This window comes from Elephantulus edwardii, unplaced genomic scaffold (assembly GCF_000299155.1).
Source record: "Elephantulus edwardii isolate Elephantulus edwardi_28Jun2011 unplaced genomic scaffold, EleEdw1.0 scaffold00018, whole genome shotgun sequence".
NCBI lineage: Eukaryota > Metazoa > Chordata > Mammalia > Macroscelidea > Macroscelididae > Elephantulus > Elephantulus edwardii.
In genome coordinates this window covers 13,067,851-13,078,294 of record NW_006399768.1, presented here as the reverse complement: position 1 = coordinate 13,078,294, position 10,444 = coordinate 13,067,851, and the positions used below count along the sequence as shown (strand labels likewise).

At 37.1% G+C, this 10,444-nt stretch overlaps 1 pseudogene; it reads left to right on the top strand.

The window, feature by feature from the left end:
* Positions 1 to 3,932: 3,932 nt before the first annotated feature.
* Positions 3,933 to 4,453, top strand: LOC102852564 (annotated as a pseudogene).
* Positions 4,454 to 10,444: the final 5,991 nt, after the last annotated feature.

Below are 10,444 nucleotides of genomic sequence, written 5' to 3'. Positions count from 1 at the left end.
GTCAGAGGCAATGCAATTGGCACAGGATAGAGCAGGGTTTAGGGCTGTTGTACATATGTTCCCTATGAGTCGCAGACGACTCGACGGCACATAACAACAACAACAACATCTTGGAAAACATTCTGCATTTTCAAGAGTTAAAGTATTTTGCCTATTATTACCTATTTCATATTTATTTAGCAATTTTCACCTCTTTAATTAAAGGAAAAAAACATGTGTACACAGTTGTAAAACTAGCTAGAAAATTATTATTTTTTTCTGATAGCAAAAGTAGAATCAGTTTCATTTCTTTTGTGTCTTTATCTAATTGCTGTTGGAGATATTTTTCTTAATTTCTTTGTGTCTATTTTAATCATCTGAAAATCTCGCATTTAAAATCACGTCTATAAATTCATACATCTTTCCTGAATCAAATAAGTGCAATACATGATGATGTTAAATAAATTCTTCTCAAGTTCTTGCGACTTTGTCCATTCAAGATTATATATATCTCTAAAAAAGATAATTTATTAATTAATTAGTTATATTTTATTTAATAAGTCATATTTTCTTGGAGTACAAATGATTTTCCACACTACTACCTGTTAGTAACTTCCATAAATGTATGTGTTAAAAAGGTAATATAAAGATGCAGCTTTAGTCTACGGCCATACCGCCCTGAACGCGCCCAATCTCGTCTGATCTCGGAAGCTAAGCAGGGTCGGGCCTGGTTAGTACTTGGATGGGAGACCGCCTGGGAATACCGGGTGCTGTAGGCTTTAAAAAAAGAAAAAGATGCAGCTTTCATAAAATATGTAATAATTATAGTTACTATTTAATAAATTTTAATATAATTATACATAAATGAGTGTCACAACACAAAATAGGCTAAATAATGCAAAGGATGACATTAAATTTATCATATTTAGATATTTTATAAGAAGAAAAGCCAAACCCATGAACATAGAGTTGAATATGATTCACACAACCTTCCATTCAGTTTCGTGGCTGTATGTATTAATGGGAGAAGATTGCTCTTCTTTTTCCCAGGGAAATGTTGGTGATTTGAACTGTAGACCATTTCATTGTCATGTTAACATCTTATTTATTTTGACAACAGGGCTTTTCAAATTTAAGGATATAAAAGATTGTTTTTGTAAAGAACACGTAACATGTTTCAGAACATTCAAATACTAACATATACTCATCACTCACATAGGCATCTTTGAAACTTGTCACATAACTGTCCACACAGAAATGTTTTTTGAAACTTATCAGTCATTTTACATTTAAAAAAACTTAGATAAATTTAAACTAAAAGATAATACTAAGACACAAAATTGGCAATGAATAGCTTTGTCTTATTTTTAATGTATAAAGAAACTCATGGAACTTAAATATTAAAGAAAATAGCACCACCATAGTGCTGCTTTTTTAGGAGTCACTGAGGAAGACTCATCAACTACCTGTGTGAACAGATGACACAGCCTTACTTGCTGAAAATGAGGAAGACCTGAAGCACTTGCTGCAGAAAGTCAAGGACTTCAGCCTTCAATATGGATTGAAGTTCAATATCAAGAAAACAACCCTGTTTGCTGAAACTGAAGAGGACCTAAAGCACTTGCTGTGGAAGGTCAGGGATTGCCGTCTTCAGCATGGATTGAGGCTCAGTATCAAGGAAACAAAGATTCTCACCACTGGGCCAATTAGTAGCATCACTGATAGATGGTGAAGAGATTGAGATTGTCAACAGCTTTGGTGTGCTTGGCTCCACAATCAACACTCTTGGTATTAGCAGCCACGATATCAAAAGATGAAATGTATTGGTAAAGTCTGCTGTCGGGGACATCTCTAGAGTACTGAAGAGGAAGAAAGTTAGTCTGGGGGCTAAAGTTCACCTGATCCAGATCAAAGTCTTTGTAATTACATGCTATGCATCAGAAAGCTGGACAATGACTAGGGATGATAGAAGGAAAATTGATGACCTCGAGCTGTGGTGCAGGAGAAAAATATTGAAAGTACCATGGGCTACTATAATAGCAGTTTCACCCTGTAGAGGGTGACACCACGCTGCTCCTTGGAGTCAAGGATTCTGAAACTCTGTTTGACATACTTTACGTATGTTGCAAGGGGGGTCCTATCCTTGGAGAGGGACCTTATGCTTGAGAGGGTGAAGGGACAGCTCAGGAAGGGCAGACTCTTGAGAGATGGATTGACTCAGTGACTCGGGTAATGAAGGTAAGTGTGTCAGAGAAAATAAGCTTGGCTCAGGATAGAGCAGGGTCCAGAGCTGTCGTACATAGGGTCGGTATTAGTCATGGCACACAACGAAAACAACAGAAAAGAAAAAAAAGACAAGTCAGAAAATAAAAACACTACTCACGAGTCAGAAGTAACAGAGACCTGAAAATAGTGGATTGACACTTTGAAGGGATACATGTAAAAAATAAACAATACCTGACAATCTAGAATTTCACAGAGAATGAACTATTATCCAAAATAAATGTGAATTTAAGACACTATTCTCTTAAATAAATCTATGATAATAATTTCCATAAGACCAACTGCATAAGAAGTATTTTTAAGTACCTTAATACTGAAAAATAAAAATATGAAACGGAGTCCCATATTTGTATGAAGGAATATAAAGCACTGTAACTCTAAACTTATAACCCACTGCTATGGAACTGGTTCTGACTCATACTAACATCCCTTCAGGTATCTGAGGTTGTAAATGTTTTCAGGAGGAGATTGTCCACTTTTCTTCCACAAAGCGAAGTAGGTTTGAACCATAGACCTATTGTGGTTCACAATCTGGTATGTTACATATTATGCTATCAGGGCCCCTTTGGTATAAAATCTCTGTAAATAAAACTAAAACATCTTTACTTATTTAAATATTTCTAAAAGTAGACAAAATAATAGCCTTCAAAAGTTTCTAAGCACTCAGATTTGTAAATATGTTAAATTACATGACAAAGAGAATGAAAGTAGCAGAAGTAATTAAAGCCAAGTGACTGAGTAAGCATGATGACACAAAGAATGACTGCTTGGTTACTAACCTAAATATGAGTAATTAGAACCCACCTAAAATGGTGGTGATCAGGTGCCCATCAACAAATGAATGGATAGAGAAGCTGTGGTATATTCACACAATGGAATACTACGCTGCATTGAAAAACAAGGAACTCATGCAATATTATTCAAAATGGGTGAGCCTGGAGGACATTACGCTGAGTGAAGTATCTCAGTTGCAAAAGGACAAATACTGCATGGTGCCACCGCTGTAAAATGGGACGGATATTAGGGTTGGGGTAAGACTGAGAAAAACTGGATAAATTGTGTATACTGCACTGAAACAGATGAGGGAGATGAAGGAGAGAATAATTTAAAAGCAATGTATGATAGGTTATTATGGTTATCACAAGAGTCCACAATTAAGGTTGCATAGTGGAATGTACTTGGGGCAGTGGGAGGGGTGCGGGGGGATTGTGTACCAGGGAGGGAGTGTTTCTTTTACTTTTAAAAGAGAGGGGGGGGGGGGGAGGGCTGGGCGGGGAGAGAAGAGCAGCAATGAATGAATGGAAATCCAAAATCTCTGTAAATGTTCATTAAAATTATTTTTTAAAAAAAATTAAAAAGACCCCAAAGATTACATTTGCTGTTAGGTACTGTAGAGTACACTACAACTCATAAGTGACCTAATGAACAACAGATCTGAACCTAGCCTTATCTTACGCCATCTTCATCATCTCTGTTTATGAATTAATCTGGTTTAGGGTCGTCCTCTATCCGACCCATCATTTTTCTCAGCATATATTCCTCCAGGGACTAGTTCCTCCTGACAACATACCTAAAATATGTGAGACAAAAGTGGTTCAGGCGCCAAGAACGTGAGTCCACGTTGCTCTTGTCCGCCTGTCTGGCCTTACCCCACGCAGCAGCCTTTAGTCATGGCCCAGCACATCGGAAAGCCTGCCCCCAGCTGCCAGGCCGTACTCTTTTGCTACCCGCTACTTTACCTTCCTGTGCCACATCGAGATCATGCCCTCAAGGAACATGCAGATGACTTCTGCAAGCTGGGCTGCGAGGTGCTGGGGATCTCCCTGGACTCGCAGTTCACCCTTCTGGCTTGGATCAACACGCCCCTAAAAGAGGGATCTTGGGACCTCTAAACATCCCCTTGCTGACAGACATGACAAGAAGCTTGTCCCTTGATTATGGTGTGCTGAAGGAAGATGAGGGCATTGCTCACAGGGGCCTCTTTATCATCGATGGCAAGGGTGTCCTTCGTCAGATCACAGTCAGTGACTTGCCTGTGTGGCTCTCCGTGGAAGAGGCTTTCCAGCTGGTCCTGGCCTTCCAGTACACGGATGAGCCTGGGGAAGTATGTCCCGCTGGCTGGAAGACTGGCAGTGACACTATCAAGCCCAATGTGCATGACAGCAAGGAATATGTCTCTAAAGACAACTAGACTGGCAGACAGAGGACAAGTTAGAGCCCTCTGTCCCCACCTGTGCCCCTGACTTAGTGCCTATACTGACCCAGGAAAAGGGTAGATATGTAGAAATTAGGATCAGGGACTCTCAAGGCTTGGACTAGGCATTTTCCTGCACTACTGTTCCCCTGTTTTGGGGAGAACTAATTAATAGTGATCTCCTTTCTCAGAGCCTACTCATGGAGGCACAGTGCTAAGGTGATTAATAAATTATTAGCAACATGTGTGAATAAAAAAAAAGTAGTTTCACCATATTTGCCTCTAAGGAGCACTTCCTTGAAAATGACGATTTCTCCTGTTTGTCACATTTACCATCAATGAGACATTAAATGAGCTTCTCCACAGTTCCAACCACAGTTCAAGAACATCAATTCATCTTCAGTCTACCTTCTTTATTATCCAACTTTCAATTGAAAAGGAAGCACTTGAAAATAATATGCCTTTCTTCAGGCATACCTTAGCCTTTAAACTCATGTACTTGCTGCTAAAGTACTAAGGAAAGTTCTTATAACAGTTCTTATAAGCAGATTTATTCAATGAAACATGTCTTAATTTTTATTAACTGCTGATACCATGGATATTGATTATTAGTCCATGTAGACCATGATCTTCTGCACTAAGAGCCTCAAGTCTTCTTTATTTTTTTGCAAATAAGGTCATATAATCTGCAAAATACAAGTTAATGAATCTTCCTCCAATTCTCATTTCACTTTTTTTTCCATATATCCAGTTTCTTGACTTACTTTGTTCAACTGATAGTTCGAATAGATTTGAAAGGTACAATTTTGATGTACACTATCCTGATTTTTTAACAATTCAATATTTCTATCTTCTGCATAATTTCCTCATGAGCATAATTACGTGTTCTGAGACTTTCATTTCTCTCAATGCTAGCCAAATCTTGTTATGGTTCAGACAGTAAAATACATTTGCTTACCCAATAAAACACAAGTAAACATCATTATGGTAATTCTTTGTTCTCAACCAATATTCATCTGGCACAAACAGCAAATATATCCTCTTTCACAGCCTTTCCTAAATCCAGTTTAAATTTCTGCAAGTTCGCAGTGTACGAACTGCTTCAGCCATTTCTTAATACTATTTCAGCAAGATTTTACTTGTGTGAGTGATATTAATGATCCTGTTTGATGATTTTCGCTCTCATTATCATCTTTTAGAAATGGAAACCAATAAAGATTGTTTGTAATCAGCTTATCGAATTGTAATTTTCCAAATTTCTTGCCATTTTGTTGTTGTTATGTGCCATCAAGTTGATTATGACTCATAGTGACCCTATGTACAACAGCTCTGAACCCTGCCTTATCCTGAGCCAACTTTACTGTCTCTGACACACCAATCCCTATTACCCCAGTTACTGAGCCAATCCAGAGAGTCTTCGTCTCTTGCACTATTCCTTCAAACTCCCAAGCATGACTTCCCTCTCCAAGAACTGATTCCTCTTTGCAACCTGCCAAAAATATGTCAGATGGAGCTTCAGAATCCTTGATTCCAAGGAGCAACATGGTTTCGCCCTCTCCAGGATGAAACTGTTTGTTCTTTTAGTAGGCCATGGTATAGTCAATACTCTTCTCCAGCACCACAACTTCAAGGTATCAATTTTTCTTCTATCATCCTTAGTCATTGTCCAGGTTTCTGATGCATAGCAATTAGTTGTGATTGTCGTTGTCCAGATCAGGCACACCTTAGTATCCTGACTGACATTGTTGCTCTTCAGTATTCTGGAGAAGTTCTTGATAGCAGACTTTCCCAATGCAATCTGCCTTTTGATTTCCTGAATGCCAGTACCAAGAGTGTTGATTGTGGAGCCAAGCAAAGGGAAGCTGTTAACAAATTCAGTTTCTTCACCATCTATCACGATGTTGCCTATTGGCCCAGAAGAGACAATCTTTGTTATCTTGAAGTTGAGCTTCAATTCATACTGAAAGTTGCAGTCTCTGACCTTCTGTAGTAAATGTCTCAGGTTTTCCTTAGTGTTAACAAGCAAGTTTGGGTCATATGCATAACTCGGGTTGCTGATGAATCTTTCTCCAATCCCAGCCTCACAGATGACCTCAGGGCTGAATCTGTTTCCGGAAACACTTCATTGGCAGTCGGAATTATTAATATCTAGAGCTCTCTCCACCCCCACACTTCCCCCGCCCCCAATTCCTTCATTGCATCAAAGACTTCTTCCCTTAGGGCTTTTGCCTCTTGATAGTGTACTATTCCCTGAAATGACTCAGTGTTAATTGATTATTTTTAGTACTGTGATTACTCATTTGCCAATTGATTGTGAAGAAAGTTAAAATAAGCCCATAAGAACCAACATATAACATGAGCTTATTAAAAATATTTTAACATAATTTTAGGAATAACTTCGATGCGTGGAAAATTAATGCTCAAAAGCCATAATATCTATGAGATACATCAAAGGCATCCTACATAAAGAAATAAAAATGTATTGTAATGGCAGAGGAAAAAGAAAAGACCAACATGGACTTCAGATGATACTTAAAACTTGCACTGGAACAAAAGAAGCCAAAATAAAGGGACGTAGCAAGAAGATGTATTGCAATCCCGAAGGCCACCAGCTGCTCTGTGGGAGAATGGGCAAGCTCCTCCATTGTGATTAACGATTAACTTCCTCTGAACGCCCACCAGAGGGTCAGCTATGGGTCAGTTCTGACTGCATGGTACACAACAACAACATTTCTTTAAAGAAAAGTAACAGAGAGTTTCAAAGTGCTGTTGCACAGCAAAAAACAAATGCTGGTGAGGTTGCAGGGAAACTGGAACCCTTATTCACTGTGGTGGGAGGGTAAAATGGGCAACCACTATGGAAGGCAGTATGGAGCTTTCTCAAAAGGCCAGCAATTCCACTTCTGGGAATTTACCCTAAAGAAATCATAACCACTACCCTAACAGATATATGCACACTCATGTTTATTGTGGCTTTGTTCACAATAGCAAAGAGCTGAAAACAACCCAAGTGCCCATCAACAAATGCATGGATAGAAAAGCTCTGGTATATTCAGACAATGGAATACTATTCAGCACTAAAAAACAAGGAACTCATGAAATACTATGTTAAATGGATGACCCTGGAGGACATTATGGTGAGTGAAATATATCAGTCACAAAAGGATAAATAATGCATAGGGCCACTATTGTAAAACACGACTGATATTGAGGTTGAGAGAAGACAGAGAAGAAGGGGAGGAATCACATATACTGCATTGCAACAGATAAGGGAGAGAACTGTTTAAAAGTAAAATATGATTAGGTATTATTGTCATGTCAGGAGTCCAGAATGAAGTCTGCACAGTGCAGTAGCCATGGGGGGAGGGATTACATAGCAATGAAAGAGTTTTTCTTTTACTAATCAAGGAGAAAAGTGAATTGGGGGGAGGAGGTGGGCAGGCAGAAAATGCAACAATGACTGACTAGAAACCCTAAGTCTCTGTAAACTTTCATTAAAATTAATAATAATAATAATAAAAAGCCTAGCTATACAATTTTTTAAAAACAGAATTGTAGGTGGTAAAAAATTCTTTTTGGAAAATACAGACATTTTTACCAAACATTCTTGTACTTTTTGCACAATTTTTAAAGAGTTATCAAAATTTTGTGAGGTTGCAAAATATAGAAAAGGAATAGTAATAATAAAATAATAACATTCCTTGCTAAAAAAAAGACTGTTCGAGAAACAGCAATATTTTAGCAAAATGTACAAAGAACTGAAATTGGACATGTTCAAAAGAGAAAAACATGTTCAGCATTTCTCAAGCTGAGAACTTAAGAACAAAATCAGGTCCTAGGTAGAAATACTGAAGAGTTTTGTGTGCAAATTATATGTTTATACTACATAAATAACTAAAATATATGTCATTAAGAGTATCAGGGTGGTAGGATTATCAATTGAATATTAAGTTTCTTTTATTTTAATGAAAGCAGGGAAAAAATTAAAGATGGATTTTCATAAGTTAAAAATTCTTATACTATTATGAATCATGTTGTTGTTATTTGCCATCAAATTGGAAGTAACTCATAGCTAACCTTTTGGCAGGTTACGTCTCATAGAAATCTTATATATTAACAACAGATAAAAATTTTGTAGAATATTTATAAGGATTCAAATGGGCAAGGGGGAGAAGAGGGGTGATAGTGGATGGTGGATGGGCAGATTAATCACAGGGTTACACAAAAAAATATGAATGTAGGGATGGATGGGTAAAGGTAATAGGAAATATCCAGTGTGAAAAACAATGTATACAAACTTTGTAAGTAAACCAGTATAAAACAAATATTTTATTTTAAAACAAAACAAAAAACCCTTCGCTATATCCTGCAGCATGTTCACCATCCCTGGTATTCTCAAGAGCACACTTACACTCACTGTACCAATTTATTTTGTTGAGGGTCTTCTTATGTCTCTTTGATTCTCTACCTTTTCTAGCATGATGCTTATTCCAAGGTCTGGTCTTTCCTGACCACATTCCTAAACAAAGTGTGTAAGACAAAGTTTAACCATCCATGCCTATAAGGAGAACCCTAGTTCCACTTTCTCTAAGACAGATTTGTTTGTTATTTTGGCAGCCCATGGGACATTTAACACTCTTCTGGAACACCAGAATTCAAAAACAGTGACTCTTCTTCAGTCTTTTTCATTCATTGTCCAACTTTCAGATGTATGTTGTTGTTGTTGTTTACCATTGAGTCAAAACTGATGCATAGCTGACCTTTCAGCAGGTTTCCAAAGGCAGTCAATCCCATGGAAGGAGATTGTCCATCTTTCACCCACAGAATAATTGGTGGATTTAAACTATGTGCCTTCAGTATTGCAACATAGTTCTTGCCAATAAGCAATAGGAAGGAATTGAATACACCATGGTTTGTATCAGGAGCATCTTGGTATGTAAACTGGCATCACCATCACCACTGTTCAGCACTTTAAGAAATCCTTGACAGTAGATTTCTCAATAATAAGTGTTATGATATCTTAACTCCTGCAACAGTGGGTGTTGGTCATGGACCCAAGTAAAATAAAATCCTTGATAAGTCAATCTCTTCTCCATCTATCATGTTGTAGTCTATTGATCTAGTGTTGAGGATTTTGTTTTCTTGATATTGAGATATAACTGATATTGAAATATGTAGTCTTTTACATTCTTCAGTAAGTTTTTAAATATTCCCACACTTTCTGGAAACAAGTGTATATCATCTGTTTAATGCATATCATTGATGAGCTTTGCTCATATTATATTGTCTCAATCCTCTCCATATAACCCAGCTTTTAGAATTATTTGTTCTTCATACAGATTGAGTAGATATATAGAAAGGATACAAGATGTACCTTTCTTTCTTTTACCATTTAGTATTATTCCTTTGGTTTGTTCAGAGAATTCTGTCTTAGTCTATTTAGATTTGACTTGAGCATAATTTACAGTTCTAAGATTCCCATTCTTCTCAACGTTATCTATAATTTTTCCGTGATTCACAGGGTCAGAATTAATGGAAGAAAACGTGACATCTAGCTTCCAGTGAAGATAAAGCTGGCATCCACAATTATATCCCTTAATGAATCCAACTTGCATTTCTCACAGTTCCTTGTTATTGTAGTGTTCTACCTGTACACATGTACTGTTCCAGTAGTACAGATACTCAGAAAAATGAACCTGAAGGACATTAAAGACTTGCAATATTAAAACAACAATAACAACAACAAAAACTAAACTAATCCAAACAAAGATGGAAAAGTGAGACAATGGAAATTCTAGATGGGATAAAGCTTTAATATTTTTCATTAAACCTCAAAAATCTAAGTATCTCACCAAAATCAATGTTATTGGAATAGATTATAAAGCAAATCCCTTATACAACCCAACTGTGAAAATAATACTATAAAGACATAGAAGATCTAGTGGTGAAAGAGAAAATAATATAGAATATAGCATACAAGCGTTTTTT